The 16,882-nt window shown below is 43.2% G+C and overlaps 2 long non-coding RNA genes across 2 annotated transcripts in view; both read right to left on the bottom strand.

Moving 5' to 3' along the window:
• The window catches only part of LOC307145408, a 1,105,317-nt gene that overhangs the window by 112,829 nt on the left and 975,606 nt on the right, over positions 1 to 16,882 (bottom strand). The gene's annotated exons all lie outside the window — the stretch shown is intronic.
• LOC307146335 lies at positions 6,533 to 6,797 on the bottom strand. Its single transcript, XR_013819084.1, has 3 exons — positions 6,764 to 6,797; positions 6,656 to 6,721; positions 6,533 to 6,613 (listed from the first exon to the last, which is right to left on the bottom strand). It is a non-coding gene; the product is annotated as an uncharacterized lncRNA (long non-coding RNA).

Raw genomic sequence — 16,882 nt, 5'->3', positions numbered from 1 at the left:
CAGATCGATGGATTTGCAGATCGTCTAATGCTTAAGGATCGAGCAGTCACAATGATAAAGGTTCGCGTCATGCGTTGGAACCGGACGGTGAGTAAAACTGCTTCTATTGTCTCTGTGTGTTGTTGTTAGCTCGGCGCGTTACCACACAGCTTTAGCTTCGCCCACACGGCCCGCCTCCAGCCGCTCGTTTTTTTCCGAAAAGACTCGGTACAGCCTATCTTTCTTTTATAAATATAATAAAACTAAAGACTTTTTGGAGATATGAAGGATGCAATACTACTCTATAGGTACTCAAGATTAACAGGAGATTGAGTGAAAATGAGCATTTCACCCCCCCCCCCTTTAATCAAAATTAATGATCACTTAAATAAGAGGAATTTAAACAATATGAAAATTACAGTCGTGGCCTGCTGTCAGATACAGACCTCAAAGGGCATATCATTACATATGTTACACATAGAATGTTCTTGTTGCCATTTTTTTAATTGATAATTGTATTTAGTTATTTAATTTAATTAACACTATCTTCTAACATTTAAAATTGTAAATATATTTTAACAATCATCAACCGTTTCAATCGTGACTTATACAACCAGTTAAATGAATGTAATTGAAAATATGAATTCAAATAAATGTATTCTTTATTGTCACTAAAGCATATACACAAGTATCAGAGTGAAAGTATTGGATGCAATTATGTTGTGACCTGAAAGACCAGAATCCACAAAACATTAACTGCATAATATACATGTAATGCACAGTATTCTCATAATATACATTACTATACAAAATGCACAATTACAAATACAGAATACATTTTAAAAATTCATATACATTTTAAATGTTGCAATGATTCTTTGAGCAGTTCCACATACAGTAACAAGTTGCAGACTTAAAATATTTATTATATATATATTTAAGGGATTTTACAGCACTATATATTTACCTTGGAGTCATGCAGCATTTATCATCTGTAATACGGTTGTGTAACCAGTAGATGGCTGTATAGCCCTATATATAAACATATATCCATGGCTGTGCATTCCCTAGTTGCTGGATGTTTTCAGTCATAATTACTTGCATGTATTAATATTTTAATTTGGACATATATTTATTATTAAAGACTATTAAAGATTAAACATTTTTCTCAGAAATGTTCATTTGATGTTCACTTTTTTTCATTATTATTAGTCAAATATGGACACAGAAAAGCATTTTGTTACTCATACTAGATACATATAATAGCTTTATCAGTCATCTTCATCACACAAAAGTAATCAGAATAAATACTGCGACCAGGGCGATACTTCAAAATAATTGAGTGTTTACATGTTATGAACAGAGACGTGGTCTGTGGTCAAGCCGTGTCTCTCCTCTTTCAAAAACTCTGCATTGCAAATTAATCAGCAATTGAAAAATTCAGGTTTAAATAGCTTTATTGGCATGGTAAAAAAAAGGCTTTACATTGCCAAAGTTGAATCAGGCCGTGATTGACAGCGCTCTGGTCCTATGGCATCGGCCCAATGCTGTTTGGGGTGGCTGGGGGGAAATATGATCTAATCGAAGCAAATATGATCTAATCGAAGACTGTAACCGAATGTACATAAACAAGTCATGTAGCTGCTAATGATTGGGCTAACAGTTAAATCAAGACAACACAGCTGTATAATGTTATGGGCTCTCACTGAGCTCTAAAATGCCTCTCCACCTGAAAAAAGCCAGTACTGTATTATAGATAGTATTAGTATAGTATTAATGAAAAAAAAAAAAAAATCAGACTTACCACGAGTAGGCTAACGTTATCCAGTATCCTCCTGATAAGTGATATAGCGACGACTAATGATAAATATCATTCGTCTGTACTAAAAAAATCATCTCAACAATATAGTGTAGCAGCAAATAAATACAGATATAAACTTAATATTACTAAAATGAAATAGAAAGCTGCGATTACAGACGCTGACATCCACACATAAACACACCACTGACGTCTTCACTTCCAGGTCTCGAAGCTGTCAATCAAAAACTCAGTAACCAATGAGAACACACTGCCACTAGCCCCGCCCCCACGAGAGAAATGTGTCAGAACGGCGAAGGAAAACTCAGGGGGTGCTTCTCAAAATCCCTCCTCGTCTCCTCTCTCCTCCGTCCTCCATCCTATGACCCGGAAACCGATCGAGCACAGCCATCTTGAAGGACATCTCAATTCTCTAATTGCACCGCGAGGAGTCGAGGATCGAGGAGTTAGGAGGCTTCCTGAGGAGTCATGAGCGAGGATACACAGGTGGATCCTATGCGGAAGAGTTTTATCGACTAAAACGTGACGCACGTATAAATTCTCCTCCCCCTTCACATCGGTCAAAATCATTTTGATTTATACTTTACTTTTGCAGTTTATATAAACCACACACCTCACATATTTCAACAGGGTATCTTTCTTTATTATTATTTATTATGAATTTCTTAAATAAACAAATTTCAACAACATGAGGGCAGATCCTCTGAGCGCTGCTGATGACGCGATGAAGTGACGCTCGAGTGATCAAGTATTCCAATGTATAAAAAAAGCTTTCATTCGATCCCTCCGTCCTCGCGTCTTTTCCTTGCAGCCTTCCCTCGCATCCTACAGGGGGCGGAGCTGAGACGCGAGGAAAGGAAGCGAGGAGAGGAAACGAGGATGCACAAATAAGAATTGAGAAGCACCCAGGGAGTGTAAACGAAAACTTCAGAAGCGGAAATGAAAACTCTGGAAGCGCATTTGTAAGCTCAGATCAGCAAAGGAAATATGAGAAATAGTTAGCAAAACATGCAGTGTATTAAAAACGAAGTCAAAAAATTTGCCTGCGATTTATTCTTTTTCAGTTTCAGAGATAATTTATTTAGTTTCAGTTTATATTTTCATTAGTTTCTTCAAAAGCTACGTTCATTATTATTGGCACAAGAATAACTCCATATGCCTAGAGAGACGTGTTTTTTGACGGCTTATGGCCGCCGCAGCTAGCGGATCGTTAGGAAAGATTAGATGAAAGTGATCATTTATGTTTGGGATTTTTTTTGGTCCTGAAATCGCTGATACAACTTTTAAGTCGCTTTAGATAAAAGCGTCTGCCAAATGCATGAATGTAAAAATGTAAATGTATTTAAGTAGTTTTTATAAGAAATTGTACTTTTTTGAGTAGTTAAAAATTGTTGTACTTTTATTTTTATTTGAGTACATTTTAAGTGATGTATCTGTACTTTTACTCCACTATTGGTCGTTACTCGTTACATGCTTCTTTTATTTAAATTTTTCAACGTGATTGGATCGTGTAATCAGTCTGGTGACTGTCATCAAATCAAATTATGCATAGAAAACGTTAACCGGGTCCGCCAATTGTTGCTAATCATGGCTGCAGTGTGGAAGTACATTCTTCAAGCATCAATTCAATCGAGATATCAGCGTCTTCCTCTAATATGCTAAGGTACATTTTATATTTCTGCTTAGTTCATAATATGTGCGTAAATGCGGTGAATTCCCTCTCCCATTTACTTCACAGAGAGACGCGCGTCGCAATCTGTGCACTGCACCCTCACGCCCTCGCGCTAGTCATGCAGCGTCAAAACCTTGTTTATACTTTAGCCTGGCTCCGCAGCGCGAGTCTCCGCAGACTGCGCGTGCACCTCCCCAAACGGACGAGGCGTTTACTTGACGCGCTCGCCGTTGTACTATTCTTTGAAACGATAGGGGGCGACTCGAGTAATTGTCCTCTAAACCATCAGGAATCAGCGGTGAGAAGAAGAAAGCTATACACACGTGACAATGTTTATTTTAGTACACCACCACCAATACCCAGGCGGGTAATCCATCGACCGGAAGTTGAAGCCGGCCACGTGCCGCCATCTTGTAGCACTTGCGTTAACATTCCCATTGACTCCCGTTCATTTTGGCGTCACTTTGACAGCGAATAACTATACATCTGAGGCGTTTAAAGACATTTGTCCATTATTTATTTCTAAAGAAACACGACAATGTATAAAGGGCTCCATTACCTTCTATGTTACATTATGGCCCCGTAGAAACAGTTTTTGTAAAAATAGGCTAACGATTGCGTCATAACCACTTGACTCTCTGTCGCACAGTAGAGAAATTACCGTACAGACAGGAGGAGAAGCTCGCAGGCAATCGGGGGGATGTCAAGGGAGAAGCCCTGGCGTTACATTTTAAAATAAATACTATACAAAATAATTAATCAGAATACTTACTCCTGCTTACTCACGCCAAAGAACTCTTTGCTCTAAGCTTGCCGTCTCTGCAAGATTAACGTTGGCAGTTTGCACGCACAGCTACTAGAAGATTTACATCTGTCAGACAGGTTGCTCACGTCATCAAGCTTAGTTTGAGTCGGTTTGAGTCTGCGCGTCAGGAACGGAAGTGCTAAAAAATCGCTAAAAATGGGCTTCACTTGCCTCAATTGAGTTCCAATGAGATGGCTCTGTCCACTTCTTATACTGTCTATGCCAATACCACACTACAAAAAGAATGTGTAAAACCCAGTAAACCCTGAGATTATTACTCGTGACAATAAAACAAAATATATGGATATGAGAATGTGTATACAATATAGCTAAATTAACAATCTCTTACATATTTTCTAATTTCACTAAACATTTCATTAAGTTTCGTGAACATTTTTATTAAACATGGACCTTTATGGACCTCATTTTTTAAATGTAAGCAACTCATTTAGACGTGCAAACTGGGTGCCGGTGTGGTGAGAAGTTCGAGCTCGGCCAGATTCGGCTCGAAGTCGTTCATCTTCGGATGCGGTGCCATGCGCGTTGTTCTAAAAAATGTCACGCACACCGCAAGGCGAAATTGGGTCTTGCGAACCCAACGCGCACGACCGCCCACACCACAATGACGTCATTTTTGCCGCGCGCACCTTCGCGCTCGTGCGGACGCATCGAGTATAAAGGAGAACTTGGTACTTTTTTAACTAAATAAAACTGTCTAGAATTCATTTGGATGGTTAAACAACCTGTTCTGGTGATATTGGTGACTTTCCCCGCTCCCCCCAGCGTTCCCAGGCGGAAAACCAACCTTGCAACTTGGGGGCTACCGTCCCGGCAAGATAGAAATTGGAAGTCTCGTGAGAAGCGAGAACGAGAACGAGAACTAGCGTGAAACATGAATTGCTTTACGGCAATTCGACATAAACACACACGCATGTATGATGTATTACCCACCTCGGTAGACATAGCTCCACACGATACAGTTGGCTTGCTCCGATCAAAACAAACGCACATGAGCAGCGGTAGAGAGGGGGAGGAGGCCGCCGCAAGTCAGTTTTTTACGACCGTGTTGTGAAATATACGCCTAAAATTCGATTTTTATTTATTTTTTCAAACAATATGATTTAAATGGTGACAAGTGTACTGAAAATAACTCTTTCATTTTCCAGTCTCTGTACTAGTCTTTCCATGTTGTTTTAATGCATTTTAAAAAGATGGATGATAGTTATTCTTCAATCTTTCTGACAAACAAAATATAATGTAAATTACAGTGTGTACTATGTTTTCCATTTTATTTTTTTAAATTGTAACATAGTGTTTATTATAAGGGGGTAGAATCCACATCTCAGTACTCACTACTCATGAGTACTTTTAAATAATCTACTTTTTTACTCCTACTCAAGTAGTTTTTGGACAAGTACTCTACTCACTACATTTTTTTAAATGTAATGGTACTTTTACTTGAGTATATTTTTTTCAGGACTCTTTCCACCACTGTTTGGCAGTGACCGATTCTGAAAATAAAAAGGTGGGACTAAAGAACCCTAAACTCAAACACAAAGAACCTTTTCAGCATATAAAGGGCTCTTCAGGACGATACAGTTCTATTTCTATACATTGCTATTATTTTTTTTAAGGGTACATTCAAACATACCCTGCACTCTTGGTTGATTAAACCAAACTTTGCTTACTCGAGGTATGCTGGTTCCAAAAATGTGTCCAGGAGTATGTTCATGGTAAACAAAGACATTCTCAGAAAGACAAATCATCATGGAAACAGATGGTAAAAAAAAAAAAGCATGCATACTTTCGTTAAATGCTGATTTACATACTTGGTGCATATCACCACCTATTTGGTGATTGTGTGATCATTTTTCATTATTTTCTTTAATAATCTTTAATCAGTGTGAATAAGAACTATCATTTGTTCGATGCCAATTATATAATAAAAAGAAAGGTTATGTTCAGAGAGTAGATTGCTATTGCTACTTACATACCCTGAAAGTTAACTATTTTTGGACCCGAAAGTTGAGGTTATCAGCTTACCCTTAAACACAAGCCATTGTTGTGGTTGTCAAGTAAATTCCCCCTCAATTGTTTTGAACAGATGATTTGCATAACATGTTCTAAAGCAGATTTAAAATAAATAAAAAAAGCACTTTGAGAGAGAACCGTTTTATTTACTAAACATAAGATCAGAAAGTGGCATATTTAGATGTTTACTAGATCTGTTTGAGACTTTAGAGCATATGCACACCGTCATCTGCCCATCAACCTCAGTGGGGACATGGCTGCACTCTTTAGCTGGGACAGGGATGCACTCCATCAACTTCCCATCAACCTCAGCAGGGATATGGCTGGACTCAAGCAACTTTCCATCAACTTCAGTGGGGACATGGCTGGATTCTTTAGCGGGGACAGGGCTGGACACAGGCAACTTCCCATCAACCTCAGCTGGGACAGGGCTGGACACAGGCAACTTCCCATCAACCTCAGCTGGGACAGGGCTGCACTCTTTAGCTGGGACAGGGCTGGACTCCTTAGCTGAGACAGGGCTGGACACACGCACCTCATCAACCTCAGCTGGGACAGGGCTGGACACAGGCAACTTCCCATCAACCTCAGCTTGGACAGGGCTGGACACAGGCAACTTCACATCAACCTCAGCTGGGACAGGGCTGGACACAGGCAACTTCCCATCAACCTCAGCTGGGACAGGGCTGGACTCTTTAGCTGGGACAGGGCTGGACACAGGCAACTTCCCATCAACCTCAGCTGGGACAGGGCTGGACTCTTTAGCTGGGACAGGGCTGGACACAGGCAACTTCCCATCAACCTCAGCTGGGACAGGGCTGGACACATGCACCTCATCAACCTCAGCTGGGACAGGGCTGGACACAGGCAACTTCCCATCAACCTCAGCTGGGACAGGGCTGGACTCTTTAGCTGGGACAGGGCTGGACACATGCCCCTCATCAACCTCAGCTGGGACAGGGCTAGACTCTTTAGCCGAGACTGGGCTGGACTCTGGCAACTTCCCATCAACCTCAGCTGGGACATGGCTGGACACATGCACCTCATCAACCTCAGCTGGGACAGGGCTGGACACGGGCAACTTCCCATCAACCTCAGCTGGGACAGGGCTGGACACATGCACCTCATCAACCTCAGCTGGGACAGGGCTGGACACGGGCAACTTCCCATCAACCTCAGCTGGGACAGGGCTGGACACATGCACCTCAGCTGGGACAGGGCTGGACACAGGCAACTTCCCATCAGCCTCAGCTGGGACAGGGCTGGACACAGGCAACTTCCAATCAACCTCAGCTTGGACAGGGCTGGACACAGGCAACTTCCAATCAACCTCAGCTGGGACAGGGCTGGACTCCTTAGCTGAGACAAGGCTGGACTCAGGCAACTTCTCATCAACCTCAGCTGGGACAGGGCTGGACTCCTTAGCTGAGACAAGGCTGGACTCAGGCAACTTCTCATCAACCTCAGCTGGGACAGGGCTGGACACGGGCAACTTCCCATCAACCTCAGCTGGGACAGGGCTGGACACAGGCAACTTCCCATCAACCTCAGCTGGGACAGGGCTGGACACATGCACCTCATCAACCTCAGCTGGGACAGGGCTGGACACAGCCAACTTCCCATCAACCTCAGCTGGGACAGGGCTGGACTCTTTAGCTGGGACAGGGCTGGACACATGCACCTCATCAACCTCAGCTGGGACAGGGCTGGACTCTGGCAACTTCCCATCAACCTTAGCTGGGACAGGGCTGGACACGGGCAACTTCACATCAACCTCAGCTGGGACAGGGCTGGACTCCTTAGCTGAGACAGGGCTGGACTCCGGCAACTTCCCATCAACCTCAGCTGGGACAGGGCTGGACACAGGCAACTTCCCATCAACCTCAGCTGGGACAGGGCTGGACACAGGCAACTTCCCATCAACCTCAGCTGGGACAGGGCTGGACACATGCACCTCATCAACCTCAGCTGGGACAGGGCTAGACTCTTTAGCCGAGACTGGGCTGGACTCTGGCAACTTCCCATCAACCTCAGCTGGGACAGGGCTGGACTCCTTAGCTGAGACAGGGCTGGACTCCGGCAACTTCCCATCAACCTCAGCTGGGACAGGGCTGGACACAGGCAACTTCACATCAACCTCAGCTGGGACAGGGCTGGACACAGGCAACTTCCCATCAACCTCAGCTGGGACAGGGCTGGACACAGGCAACTTCCCATCAACCTCAGCTGGGACAGGGCTGGACACATGCACCTCATCAACCTCAGCTGGGACAGGGCTGGACACAGGCAACTTCCCATCAGCCTCAGCTGGGACAGGGCTGGACACAGGCAACTTCCAATCAACCTCAGCTGGGACAGGGCTGGACTCCTTAGCTGAGACAAGGCTGGACTCAGGCAACTTCTCATCAACCTCAGCTGGGACAGGGCTGGACACGGGCAACTTCCCATCAACCTCAGCTGGGACAGGGCTGGACACAGGCAACTTCCCATCAACCTCAGCTGGGACAGGGCTGGACACATGCACCTCATCAACCTCAGCTGGGACAGGGCTGGACACAGGCAACTTCCCATCAACCTCAGCTGGGACAGGGCTGGACTCTTTAGCTGGGACAGGGCTGGACACATGCACCTCATCAACCTCAGCTGGGACAGGGCTAGACTCTTTAGCCGAGACTGGGCTGGACTCTGGCAACTTCCCATCAACCTCAGCTGGGACAGGGCTGGACACATGCACCTCATCAACCTCAGCTGGGACAGGGCTGGACACGGGCAACTTCACATCAACCTCAGCTGGGACAGGGCTGGACTCCTTAGCTGAGACAGGGCTGGACTCCGGCAACTTCCCATCAACCTCAGCTGGGACAGGGCTGGACACAGGCAACTTCCCATCAACCTCAGCTGGGACAGGGCTGGACACATGCACCTCATCAACCTCAGCTGGGACAGGGCTGGACACAGGCAACTTCCCATCAGCCTCAGCTGGGACAGGGCTGGACACAGGCAACTTCCAATCAACCTCAGCTTGGACAGGGCTGGACACAGGCAACTTCCAATCAACCTCAGCTGGGACAGGGCTGGACTCCTTAGCTGAGACAGGGCTGGACTCAGGCAACTTCCCATCAACCTCAGCTGGGACAGGGCTGGACACAGGCAACTTCCCATCAACCTCAGCTGGGACAGGGCTGGACACATGCACCTCATCAACCTCAGCTGGGACAGGGCTGGACACAGGCAACTTCTCATCAACCTCAGCTGGGACAGGGCTGGACACGGGCAACTTCCCATCAGCCTCAGCTGGGACAGGGCTGGACACAGGCAACTTCCCATCAGCCTCAGCTGGGACAGGGCTGGACACAGGCAACTTCCAATCAACCTCAGCTTGGACAGGGCTGGACACAGGCAACTTCCAATCAACCTCAGCTGGGACAGGGCTGGACTCCTTAGCTGAGACAGGGCTGGACTCAGGCAACTTCCCATCAACCTCAGCTGGGACAGGGCTGGACACAGGCAACTTCCCATCAACCTCAGCTGGGACAGGGCTGGACACAGGCAACTTCCCATCAACCTCAGCTGGGACAGGGCTGGACTCCTTAGCTGAGACAGGGCTGGACTCAGGCAACTTCCCATCAACCTCAGCTGGGACAGGGCTGGACTCAGGCAACTTCACATCAACCTCAGCTTGGACAGGGCTGGATTCTTTAGCTGGGACAGGGCTGGACTCAGGCAACTTCACATCAGCTTCAGCTGGGACAGGGCTGGACACAGGCAACTTCCCATCAGCTTCAGCTGGGACAGGGCTGGACACAGGCAACTTCACATCAGCTTCAGCTGGGACAGGGCTGGACTCTTTAGCTGGGACCAGGCTGGACACAGGCAACTTCCAATCAACCTCAGCTGGGACAGGGCTGGACTCAGGCAACTTCACATCAGCCTCAGCTGGGACAGGGCTGGACTCGTTAGCTGGGACAGGGCTGGACTCAGGCAACTTCCCATCAACCTCAGCTGGGACAGGGCTGGACTCGTTAGCTGGGACAGGGCTGGACTCAGGCAACTTCACATCAACCTCAGCTTGGACAGGGCTGGATTCTTTAGCTGGGACAGGGCTGGACACAGGCAACTTCACATCAGCCTCAGCTGGGACAGGGCTGGACTCTTTAGCTGGGACAGGGCTGGACACAGGCAACTTCACATCAGCCTCAGCTGGGACAGGGCTGGACTCAGGCAACTTCACATCAGCTTCAGCTGGGACAGGGCTGGACACAGGCAACTTCCCATCAGCTTCAGCTGGGACAGGGCTGGACACAGGCAACTTCACATCAGCTTCAGCTGGGACAGGGCTGGACTCTTTAGCTGGGACCAGGCTGGACACAGGCAACTTCCAATCAACCTCAGCTGGGACAGGGCTGGACTCAGGCAACTTCACATCAGCCTCAGCTGGGACAGGGCTGGACTCGTTAGCTGGGACAGGGCTGGACTCAGGCAACTTCCCATCAACCTCAGCTGGGACAGGGCTGGACACAGGCAACTTCCCATCAACCTCAGCTGGGACAGGGCTGGACACAGGCAACTTCACATCAGCCTCAGCTGGGACAGGGCTGGACTTGTTAGCTGGGACAGGGCTGGACTCAGGCAACTTCACATCAGCTTCAGCTGGGACAGGGCTGGACACAGGCAACTTCCCATCAGCTTCAGCTGGGACAGGGCTGGACACAGGCAACTTCACATCAGCTTCAGCTGGGACAGGGCTGGACTCTTTAGCTGGGACCAGGCTGGACACAGGCAACTTCACATCTACCTCAGCTGGGACAGGGCTGGACACAGGCAACTTCCCATCAACCTCAGCTTGGACAGGGCTGGATTCTTTAGCTGGGACAGGGCTGGACACAGGCAACTTCCCATCAGCTTCAGCTGGGACAGGGCTGGACACAGGCAACTTCCCATCAGCTTCAGCTGGGACAGGGCTGGACTCTTTAGCTGGGACAGGGCTGGACACAGGCAACTTCCCATCAGCTTCAGCTGGGACAGGGCTGGACTCTTTAGCTGGGACAGGGCTGGACACAGGCAACTTCCCATCAACCTCAGCTGGGACAAGGGTGGAGTCTTTAGCTGGGACAGGACTGGACTCAGGCAACTTTCCATCAACCTTTTTGGGAAGAGAACTAGATTCAATCAACTTTCCATCAACCTTGGTGGTGGAGAGAGAGCTGGATTCCGTCAACTTCCCATCAACCTTGGTGTTGGAGAGAGAGCTGGATTCCAGCAACTTCCCATCAATGCCTAAAGAAAATTGGCACAAAAATAAAAAGAGCTGTAGTTATCTTCTCTCATGGTCAAGGTCAACCTCAGCCTCATAGCATCAGCACAAGTCACCTTTTTGGGCAGTTAGCCCAGATGCATTCTGCAAAGACATCTCAACAACCATATCAGACTTCGCTACCACTGGCCATGTTGGATTTTGTTTGATCACACAAGGAAAAGACAAGGGGCCACCTGGAAAACAAAAGGCATTATCAACTTTAATACCAGACGTCATCAGGCCTCAAACTTAAGTACACATAGTACAAACAAAAAAGGCACATTGTTAAAAACCACAAGAATTTCAAACCTTTGCTCTTAAAACACAATTGCTTAATACCAGTCTGGTATAAATGACGCCGCCCAACTGGAGAAGCAAAACCTGAAAACAAGATTTAAAGTTAAACAAATAATAAATCAAATTTAACTTTTAAAACATTACACTAAGGTGAATTATTTTTTTACCATTGAGTACCAGTTGGTGAAACACAAATACTAAAAACATAAAGTTTAAACCTGCCATCTTGATTACAGATTAAACAATCACCATTGCTTTCTAAAACAGACCTCAAGCCAGGGCTTTTAAAATAACACAGATTTTCATTATCTGGTATTAAACTCCAACACCTGATTTGAATGAACCAAACAAATAAGTTGGGGCTAAAGTGGGTTCATAAAAGGTAATTGAAGTTCATGCAATGCCACTAATTTGATCCAGGTTTATCTAGTCTGCATAATTGTGTGTGCGGGCGTTTCTTAAGCAGCCCTAAAGGTGATCATTGATTAAATTGATCCATCACAGCAAATAGCATATTTTGTGCTGTTTTATGTGTTTGAGACATGGTGTTTTCCTCAGTGCAAAACTTACATTTCACAGGTATATTCTCCATCTGTAAATGTTAGAAAGTCATGCAAATATTTCCATTTTGCTGCTAAACTTCACATTGAATGAGAGCTGCTGCGCGCATGTGCGCCAAATGGGAGTACGATAATTCGGACTAAAATATACACTTTGCTTGAAAAATGAATATGCAATATTTTATAACGCCAGATATATCTTCTAACTATAATAATTTACCTTTAGAATGTTGGCTAAGTTGCGGTGAACTTATAGCTCATTACACTCATTTATTTTTATACTTGTAAAATAAAAATAAAATTTGAACAGAAGTAATTCAGGGAAGACATTTTTAAGAAACCAAATATAATAAAGATACAAAATATAGTTTTGGGTATAGGAACTATGCTACTTAATAAAGATGAGTTATACTTATTTAGAATACTGAGAATTACAGCTTTTAAAGCAATAACACATTTTTGGAGAAAGGAAGAATTGCCAGTTTTAAATGATTGGTTAGATTTAGTTTCAAAAGTACACCAGAGGATAACATGAAATTAAGAGCATAAGGATACATTTTGAAAAGATATGGGCAACTCTAAAATCAAATCAAAATCGAACATTCTATAAAATAAAGGAATACATATTACATTAATTACCTTTTTTATATAACCCTTCCTCCCTTTTAATTATAATTATTTATTTTAATTTACTTATGTAATATTATTATTATTTGATATTTAAATAAAAGATTAAAAGATTTTTTTTAAAAATTATGTCTTTAAAGGAAATGTCCATTTCCAATGTTCCAATTCCAATTCCAAGCAAATGTCTATGTCCAAATATCTTTCCTGTAGCTCAAACAGTAGAGCGTTGGAGCTTGCAATGCCAAGCTCATGGGTTTGATTGCCAGGGAAAGCAATAATTGTTAAGAATGTGAATGTATGAACCTTGAAATGCAATATAAGTTGCTTTGGAAAAAAGCATCTGCCAAATGCATAAATGTAATGTAAAATGTCCATTTGTACAACTGTGTTAAATGTCTTTGAAATATGTAATAATGGACATTTCCTTAAAGACATAATATTTTTTTTTATCTTTTATTTAAATATCAAATTTATACCAATTTTTATAATTGTGTTAAATGTGTTTGAAAGACGCAATAAAGGACAGTAAAGGACACTATCTTTATAAACTCATCAGATTGTAATTTTTTCCATTAAACCTGGGGTCAGTTTCAATAAGGAGGTTCAAAACTTGACCTCTGAGTTGATTTACCCTGAGATGGGAAACTCAGAACAGCTGAGTTGAGTTCAGTCAACTCTGAGTTGACTGATTCGTGTTTCTGAGTAATGCCTAGTTCACACTACACAACTTTAAATGTCGGCAGATCGCTGTGCTGTTTAGACTACATGACTTGCTCTGGAGTCTTGAAGTCGTTGTGGTGTTCACACTATGTGACACTACGTAAATGATCTGCAACAGGGGGTTACACACTACACGAGCTGACAACAACTCTGTCACCCAACAACTCTATCTGGTCCCAAAACCACATTTTGTCACGAAAACATGCGCAAGAAGTGGAATGGGATATGGCGCATTCCAATGGCGCATTGTCTATTTGAAAATGGACGGCGGGACAAAATTGGCGGTAAAATAAATAAATAAATAAATGTAAAAAATATATATATATATTGTTTGCGCAATGATCTGTTTAGAACCCCGGAAAAAAAAAAGAATGTGGGTGAAAGGCTGGATAAGCACACGCGGGCAGCAGGGATTGTCTGTCAGAGAGAGTTGGAAGTGAGTAAAACATTATTATGAAAAAGCAGATGCCTGTTGTGGTTTGACAACGATGGTTACAAATACAAAAGGCTTTTGTAATGTCATGACAAGCTGATCATTGGCTGTTGCTCGTCGCGACACGTGACACCACAGGCTATCGAGTCGGCCGACAGCTCCAGATATTTAGCATGCTAGATATTTGTCTGGCGTCGGCGATGTGTCAGCGAGCGTTTTTGATGCGTCGTTAAGTATTTCACACTTAAAGATTGGTGAGCGCGGATCACCCACAGATTTGCACGCGATTACAGCCTGACCTGTCGGCGAGCTCGTGAACTTGCAAATCTGGCTTAAATCAGGCTTAAAATCCTGTAGTGTGAACTAGCCATTAAGCGTGTGTACCACGACTTTGAATAGGCATGATTAATGGAGCTCAGAAATTACGATTCACCATGGCAACAGCACCCAATAAAAAGACGTCTGCATACTTAAAGGGATACTCCACTTTTTTTGGAAATAGGCTCATTTTACAACTACCCCAGAGTTAAACTGTTGAGTTTTACCATTTTCGAATCTATTCAGCCGATCTCCGGGTCTGGCATTACCACTTTTAGCATAGCTTAGCATAGATCATTGAATGGGACAAGACCATTAGCATCTCTCTCAAAAAAAAATGACCAAAGAGTTTCGATATTTTTCCTATTTAAAACTTGACTCTTCTGTAGTTATATCGTGTACTAAGACTGACAGAAAATGTAAAGTTGCGATTTTCTAGGCTGATATGGCTAGGAACTATACTCTCATTCCTGCGTAATAATCAAGATGCTTTGCTGCCGTACCATGAGTCCAGCAGGCGTAATGATATGACGCAGCGCCTGAAAAAAGGTCTAATCGGTCCAATAGGTTAGACAAACTTAGTCCCGGTCACGTTGGAAGTTACTGAGTTGGGGACTATTGCGTCATATCTGCGTCATAGGAAAAATATCGAAACTCTTTGGTCATTTTTTTGAGAGAGATGCTAATGGTCTTGTCCGATTCAATGATCTATGCTAAGCTATGCTAAAAGTGGTACTGCCAGACCCGGAGATCGGCTGAATGGATTCGAAAACGGTAAAACTCAACTGTTTAACTTTGGGGGAGTTGTAAAATGAGTCTATTTCCAAAAAAAAGTGGAGTATCCCTTTAAGAGTCTAAGTATAATTCCTAATCATTGTTATATTATCAGGTGAAAACTGACAGAATAGTAAGTTATTGAACTAATACTCATTTTCATGGTATCCCACAGGCAAAATAAATAAATAAAAAGAACATGGCATCAACTAAAAATGAACTATAAATACATATTTCAGTGAGTTAAATCTTTAAACATAAAAGATTAATGGGTATCTACATGACTTTACAAACATTTGAAATATAAAATAAATATCATTCAGTGTCTATTTCAATGTGCAACAGCTTTTTCCACAGTCTCTTTTCATATAATTAAATGTTCTCTAATCCAACATGTAACATTTCTTAATTAGGGTAAAGAAATTAACATTTGACTTCTAGTCCGCCAACAGAAAGAAGGCAGAGGCTCGCAAAATGGGGGGATGAAGAGGAGATGTCCACAATACCAAGTATTGGAAGAATATTAAAATCCAACAGCAAAAAGAATAACTGTTGCTTTTTTATTTGTAGGAAATAAAGATGACCAAATAAATTCTGTATAATTTGTGTTTATTTGACAGCTGTGGAGGTGGTTACAGCATATATCTCTACCCTTTCATGTGGCATCCTTCCATTCCATACAGTAACCTGTTTAATTTTCGAAAGGTGCGATGACGGGAAATACGTGTGTCATCAGTGCATCTGACCACATTGAAAATCCTAAAGGAAATTAATTTACTTCCAGAGGTCACAGCAAGATGTTATCAACTGAAAATTGTTTGGCTAACCTCATTTAAACCGATTTCTCCACCACTGACCTGCAATCCTGTGAATCTATTCTTTAAATGCTCTCACAGATTTTTGCCCAGGAATCAACACAAAAATTCTAAGAATGAGCGTGAGAGCGAGGCACACTTTCCTTCACGCTCTCTGCATACAGCGGCCTTACTAATGTGCTCTGCATATATATATATATATATATATATATATATATATATATCTGCATATATAGAAAAATGTGCAAAGAATGAATACTGCACTGCAAAAAAATGCTTTTCTTAATTAGAATTATTGTCTTGTTTCCAGTCAAAATATCTAATATTTCAATAAAATCATGATGCATTTTCTACATAAGAAAAACTACATATGGTATGTCTTTTTCTGGGGGGAAAAACTAATTTAAGTACTTTTTTCATATTTTGCAATTAACTGCCAATGGGGTAAGAAAAATAATCTTGTGTCCATTTGCATTAAGTTTATTTTTGCAGCGTGAATGAATGAAGTATTTAAACATTGCTTACACTTTAGAGACCGAAAGAAACTCTGGGTTTACCGAAGAAAACCTTCTCCAGACCAGGTTAGGTTCAGAGTATAAGTTACCTCTCTTTCAGAAACGGACTTGACTTACCCTGCTCTCTCGAGTTTGACATACCTCTCATTCTGAAACAGAAAACCCAGAGTTTCCCTCATTTCAAGGTTAACATACTCAGAGTTTTCATGTAACCTTAATAG

The sequence above is a fragment of the Squalius cephalus genome (assembly GCF_949319135.1).
Source record: "Squalius cephalus genome assembly, chromosome: 18".
NCBI lineage: Eukaryota > Metazoa > Chordata > Actinopteri > Cypriniformes > Leuciscidae > Squalius > Squalius cephalus.
Note: the sequence above shows the minus strand (reverse complement) of the source record. Positions and strands in the feature narration are given on the sequence as shown.